We start from the raw sequence: 22,578 nt of genomic DNA, 5'->3' as shown, positions 1-22,578 counted from the left end.
TTCTAATATGTGCTATTTCTGATGGCATCGCAACCTTGGGCAATATGACTCTAAGGTAGTGGAGTCCAGAGTTCTTGGATGCTTTGCCAACATATCAAGCCTGACTGTGCTTCTAAATAGCATGAAATAGCAATCTTTGTACAAAGTTTTAATATTGGGGAGACAGATTGGTCGAAAAAAAGCAGACAGGCGCTGCTGAGATTCGAACTCAGGATCTCCTGTTTACTAGACAGGCGCTTTAACCAACTAAGCCACAGCACCTTTTTTGCATCTGGTCTCCTTTCCTTCCTCATGTAATCATTTAGAAGTGAAATCCACTTTTTTAAGGCTGGGCTTCTGTTGCAATATAACTTTTCAAAATGTTTTCCAATTGACTGAAACTCCATTGCACAAAACGAGCATGTCATTAATCGTCGATTTAGAGTGGACTGCATTGCCCAGTGTGTGCATTGAGGAGCACATGTTCGTCTTTACTGGGGAGCAAGTTTGCACTCATTAATGTGGCAAAACATTCAAATCCGTAAGTGGGTGAACATTAAAGTCCTAGATGCTGCAAATCTCTATATCTGGATACGGAATGACTGAAAAAAGTTATGTCTCCAGTGTCAAAATGTGTGTAATGCACTAGTAATTCATTTCCTTTATTGACCAGTGAGGTAGCCATGTATGGAGGTGATGTAGAGTGAAAATCAAGTTTCAAATGGGCAGTGATCCCTGTGCCTGGATAGCTCAGTCGGTAGAGCATCAGACTTTTAATCTGAGGGTCCAGGGTTCAAGTCCCTGTTCAGGTGTATCTTTGCTTCTTTTACAAAAAATTTAGCAGGAAATATGAATTGCTCATTCTAATATGTGCTATTTCTGATGGCATCGCAACCTTGGGCAATATGATTCTAAGGTAGTGGAGTCCAGAGTTCTTGGATGCTTTGCCAACATTTCAAGCCTGACTGTGCTTCTAAATAGCATGAAATAGCAATCTTTGTACAAAGTTTTAATATTGGGGAGACAGATTGGTCGAAAAAAAAGCAGACAGGCGCTGCTGAGATTCGAACTCAGGATCTCCTGTTTACTAGACAGGCGCTTTAACCAACTAAGCCACAGCACCTTTTTTGCATCTGGTCTCCTTTCCTTCCTCATGTAATCATTTAGAAGTGAAATCCACTTTTTTAAGGCTGGGCTTCTGTTGCAATATAACTTTTCAAAATGTTTTCCAATTGACTGAAACTCCATTGCACAAAACGAGCATGTCATTAATCGTCGATTTAGAGTGGACTGCATTGCCCAGTGTGTGCATTGAGGAGCACATGTTCGTCTTTACTGGGGAGCAAGTTTGCACTCATGAATGTGGCAAAACATTCAAATCCGTAAGTGGGTGAACATTAAAGTCCTAGATGCTGCAAATCTCTATATCTGGATACGGAATGACTGAAAAAAGTTATGTCTCCAGTGTCAAAATGTGTGTAATGCACTAGTAATTCATTTCCTTTATTGACCAGTGAGGTAGCCATGTATGGAGGTGCTGTAGAGTGAAAATCAAGTTTCAAATGGCAGTGATCCATCTGCCTGGATAGCTCAGTCGGTAGAGCATCAGACTTTTAATCTGAGGGTCCAGGGTTCAAGTCCCTGTTCAGGCGTACCTTTGCTTCTTTTACAAAAAATTAAGCAGGAAATATGAATTGCTCATTCTAATATGTGCTATTTCTGATGGCATCGCAACCTTGGGCAATATGACTCTAAGGTAGTGGAGTCCAGAGTTCTTGGATGCTTTGCCAACATATCAAGCCTGACTGTGCTTCTAAATAGCATGAAATAGCAATCTTTGTACAAAGTTTTAATATTGGGGAGACAGATTGGTCGAAAAAAAGCAGACAGGCGCTGCTGAGATTCGAACTCAGGATCTCCTGTTTACTAGACAGGCGCTTTAACCAACTAAGCCACAGCACCTTTTTTGCATCTGGTCTCCTTTCCTTCCTCATGTAATCATTTAGAAGTGAAATCCACTTTTTTAAGGCTGGGCTTCTGTTGCAATATAACTTTTCAAAATGTTTTCCAATTGACTGAAACTCCATTGCACAAAACGAGCATGTCATTAATCGTCGATTTAGAGTGGACTGCATTGCCCAGTGTGTGCATTGAGGAGCACATGTTCGTCTTTACTGGGGAGCAAGTTTGCACTCATTAATGTGGCAAAACATTCAAATCCGTAAGTGGGTGAACATTAAAGTCCTAGATGCTGCAAATCTCTATATCTGGATACGGAATGACTGAAAAAAGTTATGTCTCCAGTGTCAAAATGTGTGTAATGCACTAGTAATTCATTTCCTTTATTGACCAGTGAGGTAGCCATGTATGGAGGTGATGTAGAGTGAAAATCAAGTTTCAAATGGGCAGTGATCCCTGTGCCTGGATAGCTCAGTCGGTAGAGCATCAGACTTTTAATCTGAGGGTCCAGGGTTCAAGTCCCTGTTCAGGTGTATCTTTGCTTCTTTTACAAAAAATTTAGCAGGAAATATGAATTGCTCATTCTAATATGTGCTATTTCTGATGGCATCGCAACCTTGGGCAATATGATTCTAAGGTAGTGGAGTCCAGAGTTCTTGGATGCTTTGCCAACATTTCAAGCCTGACTGTGCTTCTAAATAGCATGAAATAGCAATCTTTGTACAAAGTTTTAATATTGGGGAGACAGATTGGTCGAAAAAAAGCAGACAGGCGCTGCTGAGATTCGAACTCAGGATCTCCTGTTTACTAGACAGGCGCTTTAACCAACTAAGCCACAGCACCTTTTTTGCATCTGGTCTCCTTTCCTTCCTCATGTAATCATTTAGAAGTGAAATCCACTTTTTTAAGGCTGGGCTTCTGTTGCAATATAACTTTTCAAAATGTTTTCCAATTGACTGAAACTCCATTGCACAAAACGAGCATGTCATTAATCGTCGATTTAGAGTGGACTGCATTGCCCAGTGTGTGCATTGAGGAGCACATGTTCGTCTTTACTGGGGAGCAAGTTTGCACTCATGAATGTGGCAAAACATTCAAATCCGTAAGTGGGTGAACATTAAAGTCCTAGATGCTGCAAATCTCTATATCTGGATACGGAATGACTGAAAAAAGTTATGTCTCCAGTGTCAAAATGTGTGTAATGCACTAGTAATTAATTTCCTTTATTGACCAGTGAGGTAGCCATGTATGGAGGTGCTGTAGAGTGAAAATCAAGTTTCAAATGGGCAGTGATCCCTGTGCCTGGATAGCTCAGTCGGTAGAGCATCAGACTTTTAATCTGAGGGTCCAGGGTGCAAGTCCCTGTTCAGGCGTATCTTTGCTTCTTTTACAAAAAATTTAGCAGGAAATATGAATTGCTCATTCTAATATGTGCTATTTCTGATGGCATCGCAACCTTGGGCAATATGACTCTAAGGTAGTGGAGTCCAGAATTCTTGGATGCTTTGCCAACATTTCAAGCCTGACTGTGCTTCTAAATAGCATGAAATAACAATCTTTGTACAAAGTTTTAATATTGGGGAGACAGATTGGTCGAAAAAAAAGCAGACAGGCGCTGCTGAGATTCGAACTCAGGATCTCCTGTTTACTAGACAGGCGCTTTAACCAACTAAGCCACAGCACCTTTTTTGCATCTGGTCTCCTTTCCTTCCTCATGTAATCAATCAGAAGTGAAATCCACTTTTTTAAGGCTGGGCTACTGTTGCAATATAACTTTTCAAAATGTTTTCCAATTGACTGAAACTCCATTGCACAAAACGAGCATGTCATTAATCGTCGATTTAGAGTGGACTGCATTGCCCAGTGTGTGCATTGAGGAGCACATGTTCGTCTTTACTGGGGAGCAAGTTTGCACTCATGAATGTGGCAAAACATTCAAATCCGTAAGTGGGTGAACATTAAAGTCCTAGATGCTGCAAATCTCTATATCTGGATACGGAATGACTGAAAAAAGTTATGTCTCCAGTGTCAAAATGTGTGTAATGCACTAGTAATTCATTTCCTTTATTGACCAGTGAGGTAGCCATGTATGGAGGTGCTGTAGAGTGAAAATCAAGTTTCAAATGGGCAGTGATCCTTGTGCCTGGATAGCTCAGTCGGTAGAGCATCAGACTTTTAATCTGAGGGTCCAGGGTTCAAGTCCCTGTTCAGGCGTACCTTTGCTTCTTTTACAAAAAATTTAGCAGGAAATATGAATTGCTCATTCTAATATGTGCTATTTCTGATGGCATCGCAACCTTGGGCAATATGACTCTAAGGTAGTGGAGTCCAGAATTCTTGGATGCTTTGCCAACATTTCAAGCCTGACTGTGCTTCTAAATAGCATGAAATAACAATCTTTGTACAAAGTTTTAATATTGGGGAGACAGATTGGTCGAAAAAAAAGCAGACATGCGCTGCTGAGGTTCGAACTCAGGATCTCCAGTTTACTAGACAGGCGCTTTAACCAACTAAGCCACAGCACCTCTTTTGCATCTGATCTCCTGTCCTTCCTCATGTAATCATTTAGAAGTGAAATCCACTTTTTTTAAGGCTGGGCTTCTGTTGCAATATAACTTTACAAAATGTTTTCCAATTGACTGAAACTCCATTGCACAAAACGAGCATGTCATTAATCGTCGATTTAGAGTGGACTGCATTGCCCAGTGTGTGCATTGAAGAGCACATGTTCGTCTTTACTGGGGAGCAAGTTTGCACTCATGAATGTGGCAAAACATTCAAATCCGTAAGTGGGTGAACATTAAAGTCCTAGATGCTGCAAATCTCTATATCTGGATACGGAATGACTGAAAAAAGTTATGTCTCCAGTGTCAAAATGTGTGTAATGCACTAGTAATTCATTTCCTTTATTGACCAGTGAGGTAGCCATGTATGGAGGTGCTGTAGAGTGAAAATCAAGTTTCAAATGGGCAGTGATCCTTGTGCCTGGATAGCTCAGTCGGTAGAGCATCAGACTTTTAATCTGAGGGTCCAGGGTTCAAGTCCCTGTTCAGGCGTACCTTTGCTTCTTTTACAAAAAATTAAGCAGGAAATATGAATTGCTCATTCTAATATGTGCTATTTCTGATGGCATCGCAACCTTGGGCAATATGACTCTAAGGTAGTGGAGTCCAGAGTTCTTGGATGCTTTGCCAACATTTCAAGCCTGACTGTGCTTCTAAATAGCATGAAATAGCAATCTTTGTACAAAGTTTTAATATTGGGGAGACAGATTGGTCGAAAAAAAAGCAGACAGGAGCTGCTGAGATTCGAACTCAGGATCTCCTGTTTACTAGACAGGCGCTTTAACCAACTGAGCCACAGCACCTTTTTTGCATCTGGTCTCCTTTCCTTCCTCATGTAATCAATCAGAAGTGAAATCCACTTTTTTAAGGCTGGGCTTCTGTTGCAATATAACTTTTCAAAATGTTTTCCAATTGACTGAAACTCCATTGCACAAAACGAGCATGTCATTAATCGTTGATTTAGAGTGGACTGCATTGCCCAGTGTGTGCATTGAGGAGCACATGTTCGTCTTTACTGGGGAGCAAGTTTGCACTCATGAATGTGGCAAAACATTCAAATCCGTAAGTGGGTGAACATTAAAGTCCTAGATGCTGCAAATCTCTATATCTGGATACGGAATGACTGAAAAAAGTTATGTCTCCAGTGTCAAAATGTGTGTAATGCACTAGTAATTCATTTCCTTTATTGACCAGTGAGGTAGCCATGTGTGGAGGTGCTGTAGAGTGAAAATCAAGTTTCAAATTGGCAGTGATCCCTGTGCCTGGATAGCTCAGTCGGTAGAGCATCAGACTTTTAATCTGAGGGTCCAGGGTTCAAGTCCCTGTTCAGGCATACCTTTGCTTCTTTTACAAAAAATTAAGCAGGAAATATGAATTGCTCATTCTAATATGTGCTATTTCTGATGGCATCGCAACCTTGGGCAATATGACTCTAAGGTAGTGGAGTCCAGAGTTCTTGGATGCTTTGCCAACATTTCAAGCATGACTGTGCTTCTAAATAGCATGAAACAGCAATCTTTGTACAAAGTTTTAATATTGGGGAGACAGATTGGTCGAAAAAAAAGCAGACAGGCGCTGCTGAGATTCGAACTCAGGATCTCCTGTTAACTAGACAGGCGCTTTAACCAACTAAGCCACAGCACCTCTTTTGCATCTGATCTCCTTTCCTTCCTCATGTAATCATTTAGAAGTGAAATCCACTTTTTTTAAGGCTGGGCTTCTGTTGCAATATAACTTTACAAAATGTTTTCCAATTGACTGAAACTCCATTGCACAAAACGAGCATGTCATTAATCGTTGATTTAGAGTGGACTGCATTGCCCAGTGTGTGTATTGAGGAGCACATGTTCGCCTTTACTGGGGAGCAAGTTTGCACTCATGAATGTGGCAAAACATTCAAATCCGTAAGTGGGTGAACATTAAAGTCCTAGATGCTGCAAATCTCTATATCTGGATACGGAATGACTGAAAAAAGTTATGTCTCCAGTGTCAAAATGTGTGTAATGCACTAGTAATTCATTTCCTTTATTGACCAGTGAGGTAGCCATGTATGGAGGTGCTGTAGAGTGAAAATCAAGTTTCAAATGGGCAGTGATCCCTGTTCCTGGATAACTCAGTCGGTAGAGCATCAGACTTTTAATCTGAGGGTCCAGGGTTCAAGTCCCTGTTCAGGCGTACCTTTGCTTCTTTTACAAAAAATTAAGCAGGAAATATGAATTGCTCATTCTAATATGTGCTATTTCTGATGGCATCGCAACCTTGGGCAATATGATTCTAAGGTAGTGGAGTCCAGAGTTCTTGGATGCTTTGCCAACATTTCAAGCCTGACTGTGCTTCTAAATAGCATGAAATAGCAATCTTTGTACAAAGTTTTAATATTGGGGAGACAGATTGGTCGAAAAAAAAGCAGACAGGCGCTGCTGAGATTCAAACTCAGGATCTCCTGTTTACTAGACAGGCGCTTTAACCAACTAAGCCACAGCACCTTTTTTGCATCTGGTCTCCTTTCCTTCCTCATGTAATCAATCAGAAGTGAAATCCACTTTTTTAAGGCTGGGCTTCTGTTGCAATATAACGTTTCAAAATGTTAACCAATTGACTGAAACTCCATTGCACAAAACGAGCATGTCATTAATCGTCGATTTAGAGTGGACTGCATTGCCCAGTGTGTGCATTGAGGAGCACATGTTCGTCTTTACTGGGGAGCAAGTTTGCACTCATGAATGTGGCAAAACATTCAAATCCGTAAGTGGGTGAACATTAAAGTCCTAGATGCTGCAAATCTCTATATCTGGATACGGAATGACTGAAAAAGTTATGTCTCCAGTGTCAAAATGTGTGTAATGCACTAGTAATTCATTTCCTTTATTGACCAGTGAGGTAGCCATGTATGGAGGTGCTGTAGAGTGAAAATCAAGTTTCAAATGGGCAGTGATCCCTGTGCCTGGATAGCTCAGTCGGTAGAGCATCAGACTTTTAATCTGAGGGTCCAGGGTTCAAGTCCCTGTTCAGGCGTACCTTTGCTTCTTTTACAAAAAATTAAGCAGGAAATATGAATTGCTCATTCTAATATGTGCTATTTCTGATGGCATCGCAACCTTGGGCAATATGATTCTAAGGTAGTGGAGTCCAGAGTTCTTGGATGCTTTGCCAACATTTCAAGCCTGACTGTGCTTCTAAATAGCATGAAATAGCAATCTTTGTACAAAGTTTTAATATTGGGGAGACAGATTGGTCGAAAAAAAAGCAGACAGGCGCTGCTGAGATTCGAACTCAGGATCTCCTGTTTACTAGACAGGCGCTTTAACCAACTAAGCCACAGCACCTTTTTTGCATCTGGTCTCCTTTCCTTCCTCATGTAATCATTTAGAAGTGAAATCCACTTTTTTAAGGCTGGGCTTCTGTTGCAATATAACTTTTCAAAATGTTTTCCAATTGACTGAAACTCCATTGCACAAAACGAGCATGTCATTAATCGTCGATTTAGAGTGGACTGCATTGCCCAGTGTGTGCATTGAGGAGCACATGTTCGTCTTTACTGGGGAGCAAGTTTGCACTCATGAATGTGGCAAAACATTCAAATCCGTAAGTGGGTGAACATTAAAGTCCTAGATGCTGCAAATCTCTATATCTGGATACGGAATGACTGAAAAAAGTTATGTCTCCAGTGTCAAAATGTGTGTAATGCACTAGTAATTCATTTCCTTTATTGACCAGTGAGGTAGCCATGTATGGAGGTGCTGTAGAGTGAAAATCAAGTTTCAAATGGGCAGTGATCCCTGTGCCTGGATAGCTCAGTCGGTAGAGCATCAGACTTTTAATCTGAGGGTCCAGGGTTCAAGTCCCTGTTCAGGCGTATCTTTGCTTCTTTTACAAAAAATTTAGCAGGAAATATGAATTGCTCATTCTAATATGTGCTATTTCTGATGGCATCGCAACCTTGGGCAATATGACTCTAAGGTAGTGGAGTCCAGAATTCTTGGATGCTTTGCCAACCTTTCAAGCCTGACTGTGCTTCTAAATAGCATGAAGTAACAATCTTTGTACAAAGTTTTAATATTGGGGAGACAGATTGGTCGAAAAAAAAGCAGACAGGCGCTGCTGAGATTCGAACTCAGGATCTCCTGTTTACTAGACAGGCGCTTTAACCAACTAAGCCACAGCACCTCTTTTGCATCTGATCTCCTGTCCTTCCTCATGTAATCATTTAGAAGTGAAATCCACTTTTTTTAAGGCTGGGCTTCTGTTGCAATATAACTTTACAAAATGTTTTCCAATTGACTGAAACTCCATTGCACAAAACGAGCATGTCATTAATCGTCGATTTAGAGTGGACTGCATTGCCCAGTGTGTGCATTGAGGAGCACATGTTCGTCTTTACTGGGGAGCAAGTTTGCACTCATGAATGTGGCAAAACATTCAAATCCGTAAGTGGGTGAACATTAAAGTCCTAGATGCTGCAAATCTCTATATCTGGATACGGAATGACTGAAAAAAGTTATGTCTCCAGTGTCAAAATGTGTGTAATGCACTAGTAATTCATTTCCTTCATTGACCAGTGAGGTAGCCATGTATGGAGGTGCTGTAGAGTGAAAATCAAGTTTCAAATGGCAGTGATCTATCTGCCTGGATAGCTCAGTCGGTAGAGCATCAGACTTTTAATCTGAGGGTCCAGGGTTCAAGTCCCTGTTCAGGCGTACCTTTGCTTCTTTTACAAAAAATTAAGCAGGAAATATGAATTGCTCATTCTAATATGTGCTATTTCTGATGGCATCGCAACCTTGGGCAATATGACTCTAAGGTAGTGGAGTCCAGAGTTCTTGGATGCTTTGCCAACATATCAAGCCTGACTGTGCTTCTAAATAGCATGAAATAGCAATCTTTGTACAAAGTTTTAATATTGGGGAGACAGATTGGTCGAAAAAAAGCAGACAGGCGCTGCTGAGATTCGAACTCAGGATCTCCTGCTTACTAGACAGGCACTTTAACCAACTAAGCCACAGCACCTTTTTTGCATCTGGTCTCCTTTCCTTCCTCATGTAATCATTTAGAAGTGAAATCCACTTTTTTAAGGCTGGGCTTCTGTTGCAATATAACTTTTCAAAATGTTTTCCAATTGACTGAAACTCCATTGCACAAAACGAGCATGTCATTAATCGTCGATTTAGAGTGGACTGCATTGCCCAGTGTGTGCATTGAGGAGCACATGTTCGTCTTTACTGGGGAGCAAGTTTGCACTCATTAATGTGGCAAAACATTCAAATCCGTAAGTGGGTGAACATTAAAGTCCTAGATGCTGCAAATCTCTATATCTGGATACGGAATGACTGAAAAAAGTTATGTCTCCAGTGTCAAAATGTGTGTAATGCACTAGTAATTCATTTCCTTTATTGACCAGTGAGGTAGCCATGTATGGAGGTGCTGTAGAGTGAAAATCAAGTTTCAAATGGGCAGTGATCCCTGTGCCTGGATAGCTCAGTCGGTAGAGCATCAGACTTTTAATCTGAGGGTCCAGGGTTCAAGTCCCTGTTCAGGCGTATCTTTGCTTCTTTTACAAAAAATTTAGCAGGAAATATGAATTGCTCATTCTAATATGTGCTATTTCTGATGGCATCGCAACCTTGGGCAATATGACTCTAAGGTAGTGGAGTCCAGAATTCTTGGATGCTTTGCCAACGTTTCAAGCCTGACTGTGCTTCTAAATAGCATGAAATAACAATCTTTGTACAAAGTTTTAATATTGGGGAGACAGATTGGTCGAAAAAAAAGCAGACAGGCGCTGCTGAGATTCGAACTCAGGATCTCCTGTTTACTAGACAGGCGCTTTAACCAACTAAGCCACAGCACCTCTTTTGCATCTGATCTCCTGTCCTTCCTCATGTAATCATTTAGAAGTGAAATCCACTTTTTTTAAGGCTGGGCTTCTGTTGCAATATAACTTTACAAAATGTTTTCCAATTGACTGAAACTCCATTGCACAAAACGAGCATGTCATTAATCGTCGATTTAGAGTGGACTGCATTGCCCAGTGTGTGCATTGAGGAGCACATGTTCGTCTTTACTGGGGAGCAAGTTTGCACTCATGAATGTGGCAAAACATTCAAATCCGTAAGTGGGTGAACATTAAAGTCCTAGATGCTGCAAATCTCTATATCTGGATACGGAATGACTGAAAAAAGTTATGTCTCCAGTGTCAAAATGTGTGTAATGCACTAGTAATTCATTTCCTTTATTGACCAGTGAGGTAGCCATGTATGGAGGTGCTGTAGAGTGAAAATCAAGTTTCAAATGGCAGTGATCCATCTGCCTGGATAGCTCAGTCGGTAGAGCATCAGACTTTTAATCTGAGGGTCCAGGGTTCAAGTCCCTGTTCAGGCGTACCTTTGCTTCTTTTACAAAAAATTAAGCAGGAAATATGAATTGCTCATTCTAATATGTGCTATTTCTGATGGCATCGCAACCTTGGGCAATATGACTCTAAGGTAGTGGAGTCCAGAGTTCTTGGATGCTTTGCCAACATATCAAGCCTGACTGTGCTTCTAAATAGCATGAAATAGCAATCTTTGTACAAAGTTTTAATATTGGGGAGACAGATTGGTCGAAAAAAAGCAGACAGGCGCTGCTGAGATTCGAACTCAGGATCTCCTGTTTACTAGACAGGCGCTTTAACCAACTAAGCCACAGCACCTTTTTTGCATCTGGTCTCCTTTCCTTCCTCATGTAATCATTTAGAAGTGAAATCCACTTTTTTAAGGCTGGGCTTCTGTTGCAATATAACTTTTCAAAATGTTTTCCAATTGACTGAAACTCCATTGCACAAAACGAGCATGTCATTAATCGTCGATTTAGAGTGGACTGCATTGCCCAGTGTGTGCATTGAGGAGCACATGTTCGTCTTTACTGGGGAGCAAGTTTGCACTCATTAATGTGGCAAAACATTCAAATCCGTAAGTGGGTGAACATTAAAGTCCTAGATGCTGCAAATCTCTATATCTGGATACGGAATGACTGAAAAAAGTTATGTCTCCAGTGTCAAAATGTGTGTAATGCACTAGTAATTCATTTCCTTTATTGACCAGTGAGGTAGCCATGTATGGAGGTGATGTAGAGTGAAAATCAAGTTTCAAATGGGCAGTGATCCCTGTGCCTGGATAGCTCAGTCGGTAGAGCATCAGACTTTTAATCTGAGGGTCCAGGGTTCAAGTCCCTGTTCAGGTGTATCTTTGCTTCTTTTACAAAAAATTTAGCAGGAAATATGAATTGCTCATTCTAATATGTGCTATTTCTGATGGCATCGCAACCTTGGGCAATATGATTCTAAGGTAGTGGAGTCCAGAGTTCTTGGATGCTTTGCCAACATTTCAAGCCTGACTGTGCTTCTAAATAGCATGAAATAGCAATCTTTGTACAAAGTTTTAATATTGGGGAGACAGATTGGTCGAAAAAAAAGCAGACAGGCGCTGCTGAGATTCGAACTCAGGATCTCCTGTTTACTAGACAGGCGCTTTAACCAACTAAGCCACAGCACCTTTTTTGCATCTGGTCTCCTTTCCTTCCTCATGTAATCATTTAGAAGTGAAATCCACTTTTTTAAGGCTGGGCTTCTGTTGCAATATAACTTTTCAAAATGTTTTCCAATTGACTGAAACTCCATTGCACAAAACGAGCATGTCATTAATCGTCGATTTAGAGTGGACTGCATTGCCCAGTGTGTGCATTGAGGAGCACATGTTCGTCTTTACTGGGGAGCAAGTTTGCACTCATGAATGTGGCAAAACATTCAAATCCGTAAGTAGGTGAACATTAAAGTCCTAGATGCTGCAAATCTCTATATCTGGATACGGAATGACTGAAAAAAGTTATGTCTCCAGTGTCAAAATGTGTGTAATGCACTAGTAATTCATTTCCTTTATTGACCAGTGAGGTAGCCATGTGTGGAGGTGCTGTAGAGTGAAAATCAAGTTTCAAATTGGCAGTGATCCCTGTGCCTGGATAGCTCAGTCGGTAGAGCATCAGACTTTTAATCTGAGGGTCCAGGGTTCAAGTCCCTGTTCAGGCATACCTTTGCTTCTTTTACAAAAAATTAAGCAGGAAATATGAATTGCTCATTCTAATATGTGCTATTTCTGATGGCATCGCAACCTTGGGCAATATGACTCTAAGGTAGTGGAGTCCAGAGTTCTTGGATGCTTTGCCAACATTTCAAGCATGACTGTGCTTCTAAATAGCATGAAACAGCAATCTTTGTACAAAGTTTTAATATTGGGGATACAGATTGGTCGAAAAAAAAGCAGACAGGCGCTGCTGAGATTCGAACTCAGGATCTCCTGTTTACTAGACAGGCGCTTTAACCAACTAAGCGACAGCACCTTTTTTGCATCTGGTCTCCTTTCCTTCCTCATGTAATCATTTAGAAGTGAAATCCACTTTTTTAAGGCTGGGCTTCTGTTGCAATATAACTTTTCAAAATGTTTTCCAATTGACTGAAACTCCATTGCACAAAACGAGCATGTCATTAATCGTCGATTTAGAGTGGACTGCATTGCCCAGTGTGTGCATTGAGGAGCACATGTTCGTCTTTACTGGGGAGCAAGTTTGCACTCATGAATGTGGCAAAACATTCAAATCCGTAAGTGGGTGAACATTAAAGTCCTAGATGCTGCAAATCTCTATATCTGGATACGGAATGACTGAAAAAAGTTATGTCTCCAGTGTCAAAATGTGTGTAATGCACTAGTAATTCATTTCCTTTATTGACCAGTGAGGTAGCCATGTATGGAGGTGCTGTAGAGTGAAAATCAAGTTTCAAATGGGCAGTGATCCCTGTGCCTGGATAGCTCAGTCGGTAGAGCATCAGACTTTTAATCTGAGGGTCCAGGGTTCAAGTCCCTGTTCAGGCGTATCTTTGCTTCTTTTACAAAAAATTTAGCAGGAAATATGAATTGCTCATTCTAATATGTGCTATTTCTGATGGCATCGCAACCTTGGGCAATATGACTCTAAGGTAGTGGAGTCCAGAGTTCTTGGATGCTTTGCCAACATTTCAAGCCTGACTGTGCTTCTAAATAGCATGAAACAGCAATCTTTGTACAAAGTTTTAATATTGGGGAGACAGATTGGTCGAAAAAAAAGCAGACAGGCGCTGCTGAGATTCGAACTCAGGATCTCCTGTTTACTAGACAGGCGCTTTAACCAACTAAGCCACAGCACCTCTTTTGCATCTGATCTCCTTTCCTTCCTCATGTAATCATTTAGAAGTGAAATCCACTTTTTTTAAGGCTGGGCTTCTGTTGCAATATAACTTTACAAAATGTTTTCCAATTGACTGAAACTCCATTGCACAAAACGAGCATGTCATTAATCGTTGATTTAGAGTGGACTGCATTGCCCAGTGTGTGTATTGAGGAGCACATGTTCGCCTTTACTGGGGAGCAAGTTTGCACTCATGAATGTGGCAAAACATTCAAATCCGTAAGTGGGTGAACATTAAAGTCCTAGATGCTGCAAATCTCTATATCTGGATACGGAATGACTGAAAAAAGTTATGTCTCCAGTGTCAAAATGTGTGTAATGCACTAGTAATTCATTTCCTTTATTGACCAGTGAGGTAGCCATGTATGGAGGTGCTGTAGAGTGAAAATCAAGTTTCAAATGGGCAGTGATCCCTGTTCCTGGATAACTCAGTCGGTAGAGCATCAGACTTTTAATCTGAGGGTCCAGGGTTCAAGTCCCTGTTCAGGCGTACCTTTGCTTCTTTTACAAAAAATTAAGCAGGAAATATGAATTGCTCATTCTAATATGTGCTGTTTCTGATGGCATCGCAACCTTGGGCAATATGACTCTAAGGTAGTGGAGTCCAGAGTTCTTGGATGCTTTGCCAACATTTCAAGCCTGACTGTGCTTCTAAATAGCATGAAATAGCAATCTTTGTACAAAGTTTTAATATTGGGGAGACAGATTGGTCGAAAAAAAAGCAGACAGGCGCTGCTGAGATTCAAACTCAGGATCTCCTGTTTACTAGACAGGCGCTTTAACCAACTAAGCCACAGCACCTTTTTTGCATCTGGTCTCCTTTCCTTCCTCATGTAATCAATCAGAAGTGAAATCCACTTTTTTAAGGCTGGGCTTCTGTTGCAATATAACTTTTCAAAATGTTAACCAATTGACTGAAACTCCATTGCACAAAACGAGCATGTCATTAATCGTCGATTTAGAGTGGACTGCATTGCCCAGTGTGTGCATTGAGGAGCACATGTTCGTCTTTACTGGGGAGCAAGTTTGCACTCATGAATGTGGCAAAACATTCAAATCCGTAAGTGGGTGAACATTAAAGTCCTAGATGCTGCAAATCTCTATATCTGGATACGGAATGACTGAAAAAGTTATGTCTCCAGTGTCAAAATGTGTGTAATGCACTAGTAATTCATTTCCTTTATTGACCAGTGAGGTAGCCATGTATGGAGGTGCTGTAGAGTGAAAATCAAGTTTCAAATGGGCAGTGATCCCTGTGCCTGGATAGCTCAGTCGGTAGAGCATCAGACTTTTAATCTGAGGGTCCAGGGTTCAAGTCCCTGTTCAGGCGTACCTTTGCTTCTTTTACAAAAAATTAAGCAGGAAATATGAATTGCTCATTCTAATATGTGCTATTTCTGATGGCATCGCAACCTTGGGCAATATGACTCTAAGGTAGTGGAGTCCAGAGTTCTTGGATGCTTTGCCAACATTTCAAGCCTCACTGTGCTTCTAAATAGCATGAAATAGCAATCTTTGTACATAGTTTTAATATTGGGGAGACAGATTGGTCGAAAAAAAAGCAGACAGGCGCTGCTGAGATTCGAACTCAGGATCTCCTGTTTACTAGACAGGCGCTTTAACCAACTAAGCCACAGCACCCTTTTTGCATCTGGTCTCCTTTCCTTCCTCATGTAATCATTTAGAAGTGAAATCCACTTTTTTAAGGCTGGGCTTCTGTTGCAATATAACTTTTCAAAATGTTTTCCAATTGACTGAAACTCCATTGCACAAAACGAGCATGTCATTAATCGTCGATTTAGAGTGGACTGCATTGCCCAGTGTGTGCATTGAGGAGCACATGTTCGTCTTTACTGGGGAGCAAGTTTGCACTCATGAATGTGGCAAAACATTCAAATCCGTAAGTGGGTGAACATTAAAGTCCTAGATGCTGCAAATCTCTATATCTGGATACGGAATGACTGAAAAAAGTTATGTCTCCAGTGTCAAAATGAGTGTAATGCACTAGTAATTCATTTCCTTTATTGACCAGTGAGGTAGCCATGTATGGAGGTGCTGTAGAGTGAAAATCAAGTTTCAAATGGGCAGTGATCCCTGTGCCTGGATAGCTCAGTCGGTAGAGCATCAGACTTTTAATCTGAGGGTCCAGGGTTCAAGTCCCTGTTCAGGCGTATCTTTGCTTCTTTTACAAAAAATTTAGCAGGAAATATGAATTGCTCATTCTAATATGTGCTATTTCTGATGGCATCGCAACCTTGGGCAATATGACTCTAAGGTAGTGGAGTCCAGAGTTCTTGGATGCTTTGCCAACATTTCAAGCCTGACTGTGCTTCTAAATAGCATGAAACAGCAATCTTTGTACAAAGTTTTAATATTGGGGATACAGATTGGTCGAAAAAAAAGCAGACAGGCGCTGCTGAGATTCGAACTCAGGATCTCCTGTTTACTAGACAGGCGCTTTAACCAACTAAGCGACAGCACCTTTTTTGCATCTGGTCTCCTTTCCTTCCTCATGTAATCATTTAGAAGTGAAATCCACTTTTTTAAGGCTGGGCTTCTGTTGCAATATAACTTTTCAAAATGTTTTCCAATTGACTGAAACTCCATTGCACAAAACGAGCATGTCATTAATCGTCGATTTAGAGTGGACTGCATTGCCCAGTGTGTGCATTGAGGAGCACATGTTCGTCTTTACTGGGGAGCAAGTTTGCACTCATGAATGTGGCAAAACATTCAAATCCGTAAGTGGGTGAACATTAAAGTCCTAGATGCTGCAAATCTCTATATCTGGATACGGAATGACTGAAAAAAGTTATGTCTCCAGTGTCAAAATGTGTGTAATGCACTAGTAATTCATTTCCTTTATTGACCAGTGAGGTAGCCATGTATGGAGGTGCTGTAGAGTGAAAATCAAGTTTCAAATGGGCAGTGATCCCTGTGCCTGGATAGCTCAGTCGGTAGAGCATCAGACTTTTAATCTGAGGGTCCAGGGTTCAAGTCCCTGTTCAGGCGTATCTTTGCTTCTTTTACAAAAAATTTAGCAGGAAATATGAATTGCTCATTCTAATATGTGCTATTTCTGATGGCATCGCAACCTTGGGCAATATGACTCTAAGGTAGTGGAGTCCAGAGTTCTTGGATGCTTTGCCAACATTTCAAGCCTGACTGTGCTTCTAAATAGCATGAAACAGCAATCTTTGTACAAAGTTTTAATATTGGGGAGACAGATTGGTCGAAAAAAAAGCAGACAGGCGCTGCTGAGATTCGAACTCAGGATCTCCTGTTTACTAGACAGGCGCTTTAACCAACTAAGCCACAGCACCTCTTTTGCATCTGATCTCCTTTCCTTCCTCATGTAATCATTTAGAAGTGAAATCCACTTTTTTTAAGGCTGGGCTTCTGTTGCAATATAACTTTACAAAATGTTTTCCAATTGACTGAAACTCCATTGCACAAAACGAGCATGTCATTAATCGTTGATTTAGAGTGGACTGCATTGCCCAGTGTGTGTATTGAGGAGCACATGTTCGCCTTTACTGGGGAGCAAGTTTGCACTCATGAATGTGGCAAAACATTCAAATCCGTAAGTGGGTGAACATTAAAGTCCTAGATGCTGCAAATCTCTATATCTGGATACGGAATGACTGAAAAAAGTTATGTCTCCAGTGTCAAAATGTGTGTAATGCACTAGTAATTCATTTCCTTTATTGACCAGTGAGGTAGCCATGTATGGAGGTGCTGTAGAGTGAAAATCAAGTTTCAAATGGGCAGTGATCCCTGTTCCTGGATAACTCAGTCGGTAGAGCATCAGACTTTTAATCTGAGGGTCCAGGGTTCAAGTCCCTGTTCAGGCGTACCTTTGCTTCTTTTACAAAAAATTAAGCAGGAAATATGAATTGCTCATTCTAATATGTGCTGTTTCTGATGGCATCGCAACCTTGGGCAATATGACTCTAAGGTAGTGGAGTCCAGAGTTCTTGGATGCTTTGCCAACATTTCAAGCCTGACTGTGCTTCTAAATAGCATGAAATAGCAATCTTTGTACAAAGTTTTAATATTGGGGAGACAGATTGGTCGAAAAAAAAGCAGACAGGCGCTGCTGAGATTCAAACTCAGGATCTCCTGTTTACTAGACAGGCGCTTTAACCAACTAAGCCACAGCACCTTTTTTGCATCTGGTCTCCTTTCCTTCCTCATGTAATCAATCAGAAGTGAAATCCACTTTTTTAAGGCTGGGCTTCTGTTGCAATATAACTTTTCAAAATGTTAACCAATTGACTGAAACTCCATTGCACAAAACGAGCATGTCATTAATCGTCGATTTAGAGTGGACTGCATTGCCCAGTGTGTGCATTGAGGAGCACATGTTCGTCTTTACTGGGGAGCAAGTTTGCACTCATGAATGTGGCAAAACATTCAAATCCGTAAGTGGGTGAACATTAAAGTCCTAGATGCTGCAAATCTCTATATCTGGATACGGAATGACTGAAAAAGTTATGTCTCCAGTGTCAAAATGTGTGTAATGCACTAGTAATTCATTTCCTTTATTGACCAGTGAGGTAGCCATGTATGGAGGTGCTGTAGAGTGAAAATCAAGTTTCAAATGGGCAGTGATCCCTGTGCCTGGATAGCTCAGTCGGTAGAGCATCAGACTTTTAATCTGAGGGTCCAGGGTTCAAGTCCCTGTTCAGGCGTACCTTTGCTTCTTTTACAAAAAATTAAGCAGGAAATATGAATTGCTCATTCTAATATGTGCTATTTCTGATGGCATCGCAACCTTGGGCAATATGACTCTAAGGTAGTGGAGTCCAGAGTTCTTGGATGCTTTGCCAACATTTCAAGCCTCACTGTGCTTCTAAATAGCATGAAATAGCAATCTTTGTACATAGTTTTAATATTGGGGAGACAGATTGGTCGAAAAAAAAGCAGACAGGCGCTGCTGAGATTCGAACTCAGGATCTCCTGTTTACTAGACAGGCGCTTTAACCAACTAAGCCACAGCACCCTTTTTGCATCTGGTCTCCTTTCCTTCCTCATGTAATCATTTAGAAGTGAAATCCACTTTTTTAAGGCTGGGCTTCTGTTGCAATATAACTTTTCAAAATGTTTTCCAATTGACTGAAACTCCATTGCACAAAACGAGCATGTCATTAATCGTCGATTTAGAGTGGACTGCATTGCCCAGTGTGTGCATTGAGGAGCACATGTTCGTCTTTACTGGGGAGCAAGTTTGCACTCATGAATGTGGCAAAACATTCAAATCCGTAAGTGGGTGAACATTAAAGTCCTAGATGCTGCAAATCTCTATATCTGGATACGGAATGACTGAAAAAAGTTATGTCTCCAGTGTCAAAATGAGTGTAATGCACTAGTAATTCATTTCCTTTATTGACCAGTGAGGTAGCCATGTATGGAGGTGCTGTAGAGTGAAAATCAAGTTTCAAATGGGCAGTGATCCCTGTGCCTGGATAGCTCAGTCGGTAGAGCATCAGACTTTTAATCTGAGGGTCCAGGGTTCAAGTCCCTGTTCAGGCGTATCTTTGCTTCTTTTACAAAAAATTTAGCAGGAAATATGAATTGCTCATTCTAATATGTGCTATTTCTGATGGCATCGCAACCTTGGGCAATATGACTCTAAGGTAGTGGAGTCCAGAGTTCTTGGATGCTTTGCCAACATTTCAAGCCTGACTGTGCTTCTAAATAGCATGAAACAGCAATCTTTGTACAAAGTTTTAATATTGGGGAGACAGATTGGTCGAAAAAAAAGCAGACAGGCGCTGCTGAGATTCGAACTCAGGATCTCCTGTTTACTAGACAGGCGCTTTAACCAACTAAGCCACAGCACCTCTTTTGCATCTGATCTCCTTTCCTTCCTCATGTAATCATTTAGAAGTGAAATCCACTTTTTTTAAGGCTGGGCTTCTGTTGCAATATAACTTTACAAAATGTTTTCCAATTGACTGAAACTCCATTGCACAAAACGAGCATGTCATTAATCGTTGATTTAGAGTGGACTGCATTGCCCAGTGTGTGTATTGAGGAGCACATGTTCGCCTTTACTGGGGAGCAAGTTTGCACTCATGAATGTGGCAAAACATTCAAATCCGTAAGTGGGTGAACATTAAAGTCCTAGATGCTGCAAATCTCTATATCTGGATACGGAATGACTGAAAAAAGTTATGTCTCCAGTGTCAAAATGTGTGTAATGCACTAGTAATTCATTTCCTTTATTGACCAGTGAGGTAGCCATGTATGGAGGTGCTGTAGAGTGAAAATCAAGTTTCAAATGGGCAGTGATCCCTGTTCCTGGATAACTCAGTCGGTAGAGCATCAGACTTTTAATCTGAGGGTCCAGGGTTCAAGTCCCTGTTCAGGCGTACCTTTGCTTCTTTTACAAAAAATTAAGCAGGAAATATGAATTGCTCATTCTAATATGTGCTGTTTCTGATGGCATCGCAACCTTGGGCAATATGACTCTAAGGTAGTGGAGTCCAGAGTTCTTGGATGCTTTGCCAACATTTCAAGCCTGACTGTGCTTCTAAATAGCATGAAATGGCAATCTTTGTACAAAGTTTTAATATTGGGGAGACAGATTGGTCGAAAAAAAAGCAGACAGGCGCTGCTGAGATTCAAACTCAGGATCTCCTGTTTACTAGACAGGCGCTTTAACCAACTAAGCCACAGCACCTTTTTTGCATCTGGTCTCCTTTCCTTCCTCATGTAATCAATCAGAAGTGAAATCCACTTTTTTAAGGCTGGGCTTCTGTTGCAATATAACTTTTCAAAATGTTAACCAATTGACTGAAACTCCATTGCACAAAACGAGCATGTCATTAATCGTCGATTTAGAGTGGACTGCATTGCCCAGTGTGTGCATTGAGGAGCACATGTTCGTCTTTACTGGGGAGCAAGTTTGCACTCATGAATGTGGCAAAACATTCAAATCCGTAAGTGGGTGAACATTAAAGTCCTAGATGCTGCAAATCTCTATATCTGGATACGGAATGACTGAAAAAAGTTATGTCTCCAGTGTCAAAATGTGTGTAATGCACTAGTAATTCATTTCCTTTATTGACCAGTGAGGTAGCCATGTATGGATGTGCTGTAGAGTGAAAATCAAATTTCAAATGGCAGTGATCCATCTGCCTGGATAGCTCAGTCGGTAGGGCATCAGACTTTTAATCTGAGGGTCCAGGGTTCAAGTCCCTGTTCAGGCGTACCTTTGCTTCTTTTACAAAAAATTAAGCAGGAAATATGAATTGCTCATTCTAATATGTGCTATTTCTGATGGCATCGCAACCTTGGGCAATATGAATCTAAGGTAGTGGAGTCCAGAGTTCTTGGATGCTTTGCCAACATATCAAGCCTGACTGTGCTTCTAAATAGTATGAAATAGCAATCTTTGTACAAAGTTTTAATATTGGGGAGACAGATTGGTCGAAAAAAAGCAGACAGGCGCTGCTGAAATTCGAACTCAGGATCTCCTGTTTACTAGACAGGCGCTTTAACCAACTAAGCCACAGCACCTTTTTTGCATCTGGTCTCCTTTCCTTCCTCATGTAATCATTTAGAAGTGAAATCCACTTTTTTAAGGCTGGGCTTCTGTTGCAATATAACTTTTCAAAATGTTTTCCAATTGACTGAAACTCCATTGCACAAAACGAGCATGTCATTAATCGTCGATTTAGAGTGGACTGCATTGCCCAGTGTGTGCATTGAGGAGCACATGTTCGTCTTTACTGGGGAGCAAGTTTGCACTCATGAATGTGGCAAAACATTCAAATCCGTAAGTGGGTGAACATTAAAGTCCTAGATGCTGCAAATCTCTATATCTGGATACGGAATGACTGAAAAAAGTTATGTCTCCAGTGTCAAAATGTGTGTAATGCACTAGTAATTCATTTCCTTTATTGACCAGTGAGGTAGCCATGTATGGAGGTGCTGTAGAGTGAAAATCAAGTTTCAAATGGGCAGTGATCCCTGTGCCTGGATAGCTCAGTCGGTAGAGCATCAGACTTTTAATCTGAGGGTCCAGGGTTCAAGTCCCTGTTCAGGCGTATCTTTGCTTCTTTTACAAAAAATTTAGCAGGAAATATGAATTGCTCATTCTAATATGTGCTATTTCTGATGGCATCGCAACCTTGGGCAATATGACTCTAAGGTAGTGGAGTCCAGAATTCTTGGATGCTTTGCCAACGTTTCAAGCCTGACTGTGCTTCTAAATAGCATGAAGTAACAATCTTTGTACAAAGTTTTAATATTGGGGAGACAGATTGGTCGAAAAAAAAGCAGACAGGCGCTGCTGAGATTCGAACTCAGGATCTCCTGTTTACTAGACAGGCGCTTTAACCAACTAAGCCACAGCACCTCTTTTGCATCTGATCTCCTGTCCTTCCTCATGTAATCATTTAGAAGTGAAATCCACTTTTTTTAAGGCTGGGCTTCTGTTGCAATATAACTTTACAAAATGTTTTCCAATTGACTGAAACTCCATTGCACAAAACGAGCATGTCATTAATCGTCGATTTAGAGTGGACTGCATTGCCCAGTGTGTGCATTGAGGAGCACATGTTCGTCTTTACTGGGGAGCAAGTTTGCACTCATGAATGTGGCAAAACATTCAAATCCGTAAGTGGGTGAACATTAAAGTCCTAGATGCTGCAAATCTCTATATCTGGATACGGAATGACTGAAAAAAGTTATGTCTCCAGTGTCAAAATGTGTGTAATGCACTAGTAATTCATTTCCTTCATTGACCAGTGAGGTAGCCATGTATGGAGGTGCTGTAGAGTGAAAATCAAGTTTCAAATGGCAGTGATTCATC

At 40.9% G+C, this 22,578-nt stretch overlaps 18 non-coding genes across 18 annotated transcripts; 2 read left to right on the top strand and 16 right to left on the bottom strand.

The window, feature by feature from the left end:
- Positions 1-187: 187 nt before the first annotated feature.
- On the bottom strand, positions 188-261 carry TRNAT-AGU (transfer RNA threonine (anticodon AGU)). The gene has a single exon. It is a non-coding gene; the product is annotated as a tRNA-Thr (tRNA).
- A 767-nt stretch (positions 262-1,028) lies between these two features.
- TRNAT-AGU (transfer RNA threonine (anticodon AGU)) lies at positions 1,029-1,102 on the bottom strand. Its single transcript has one exon. It is a non-coding gene; the product is annotated as a tRNA-Thr (tRNA).
- A 765-nt stretch (positions 1,103-1,867) lies between these two features.
- On the bottom strand, positions 1,868-1,941 carry TRNAT-AGU (transfer RNA threonine (anticodon AGU)). The gene has a single exon. It is a non-coding gene; the product is annotated as a tRNA-Thr (tRNA).
- A 766-nt stretch (positions 1,942-2,707) lies between these two features.
- Positions 2,708-2,781, bottom strand: TRNAT-AGU (transfer RNA threonine (anticodon AGU)). Its single transcript has one exon. It is a non-coding gene; the product is annotated as a tRNA-Thr (tRNA).
- A 767-nt stretch (positions 2,782-3,548) lies between these two features.
- On the bottom strand, positions 3,549-3,622 carry TRNAT-AGU (transfer RNA threonine (anticodon AGU)). The gene has a single exon. It is a non-coding gene; the product is annotated as a tRNA-Thr (tRNA).
- A 2,140-nt stretch (positions 3,623-5,762) lies between these two features.
- On the top strand, positions 5,763-5,835 carry TRNAK-UUU (transfer RNA lysine (anticodon UUU)). Its single transcript has one exon. It is a non-coding gene; the product is annotated as a tRNA-Lys (tRNA).
- A 1,919-nt stretch (positions 5,836-7,754) lies between these two features.
- On the bottom strand, positions 7,755-7,828 carry TRNAT-AGU (transfer RNA threonine (anticodon AGU)). Its single transcript has one exon. It is a non-coding gene; the product is annotated as a tRNA-Thr (tRNA).
- A 767-nt stretch (positions 7,829-8,595) lies between these two features.
- On the bottom strand, positions 8,596-8,669 carry TRNAT-AGU (transfer RNA threonine (anticodon AGU)). The gene has a single exon. It is a non-coding gene; the product is annotated as a tRNA-Thr (tRNA).
- A 1,607-nt stretch (positions 8,670-10,276) lies between these two features.
- TRNAT-AGU (transfer RNA threonine (anticodon AGU)) lies at positions 10,277-10,350 on the bottom strand. The gene has a single exon. It is a non-coding gene; the product is annotated as a tRNA-Thr (tRNA).
- A 766-nt stretch (positions 10,351-11,116) lies between these two features.
- On the bottom strand, positions 11,117-11,190 carry TRNAT-AGU (transfer RNA threonine (anticodon AGU)). Its single transcript has one exon. It is a non-coding gene; the product is annotated as a tRNA-Thr (tRNA).
- A 767-nt stretch (positions 11,191-11,957) lies between these two features.
- On the bottom strand, positions 11,958-12,031 carry TRNAT-AGU (transfer RNA threonine (anticodon AGU)). The gene has a single exon. It is a non-coding gene; the product is annotated as a tRNA-Thr (tRNA).
- Positions 12,032-12,488: 457 nt separating this feature from the next.
- Positions 12,489-12,561, top strand: TRNAK-UUU (transfer RNA lysine (anticodon UUU)). Its single transcript has one exon. It is a non-coding gene; the product is annotated as a tRNA-Lys (tRNA).
- Positions 12,562-13,639: 1,078 nt separating this feature from the next.
- Positions 13,640-13,713, bottom strand: TRNAT-AGU (transfer RNA threonine (anticodon AGU)). The gene has a single exon. It is a non-coding gene; the product is annotated as a tRNA-Thr (tRNA).
- A 1,608-nt stretch (positions 13,714-15,321) lies between these two features.
- On the bottom strand, positions 15,322-15,395 carry TRNAT-AGU (transfer RNA threonine (anticodon AGU)). The gene has a single exon. It is a non-coding gene; the product is annotated as a tRNA-Thr (tRNA).
- Positions 15,396-17,003: 1,608 nt separating this feature from the next.
- On the bottom strand, positions 17,004-17,077 carry TRNAT-AGU (transfer RNA threonine (anticodon AGU)). The gene has a single exon. It is a non-coding gene; the product is annotated as a tRNA-Thr (tRNA).
- A 1,608-nt stretch (positions 17,078-18,685) lies between these two features.
- On the bottom strand, positions 18,686-18,759 carry TRNAT-AGU (transfer RNA threonine (anticodon AGU)). Its single transcript has one exon. It is a non-coding gene; the product is annotated as a tRNA-Thr (tRNA).
- Positions 18,760-19,526: 767 nt separating this feature from the next.
- On the bottom strand, positions 19,527-19,600 carry TRNAT-AGU (transfer RNA threonine (anticodon AGU)). Its single transcript has one exon. It is a non-coding gene; the product is annotated as a tRNA-Thr (tRNA).
- A 2,448-nt stretch (positions 19,601-22,048) lies between these two features.
- TRNAT-AGU (transfer RNA threonine (anticodon AGU)) lies at positions 22,049-22,122 on the bottom strand. Its single transcript has one exon. It is a non-coding gene; the product is annotated as a tRNA-Thr (tRNA).
- Between the last annotated feature and the right edge of the window lie 456 nt (positions 22,123-22,578).

Source organism: Ambystoma mexicanum, unplaced genomic scaffold (assembly GCF_040938575.1).
Source record: "Ambystoma mexicanum isolate Mex_15411 unplaced genomic scaffold, UKY_AmexF1_1 Mex_scaf1, whole genome shotgun sequence".
Lineage (NCBI taxonomy): Eukaryota > Metazoa > Chordata > Amphibia > Caudata > Ambystomatidae > Ambystoma > Ambystoma mexicanum.
This window is presented reverse-complemented; position numbering and strand designations above follow the sequence as displayed.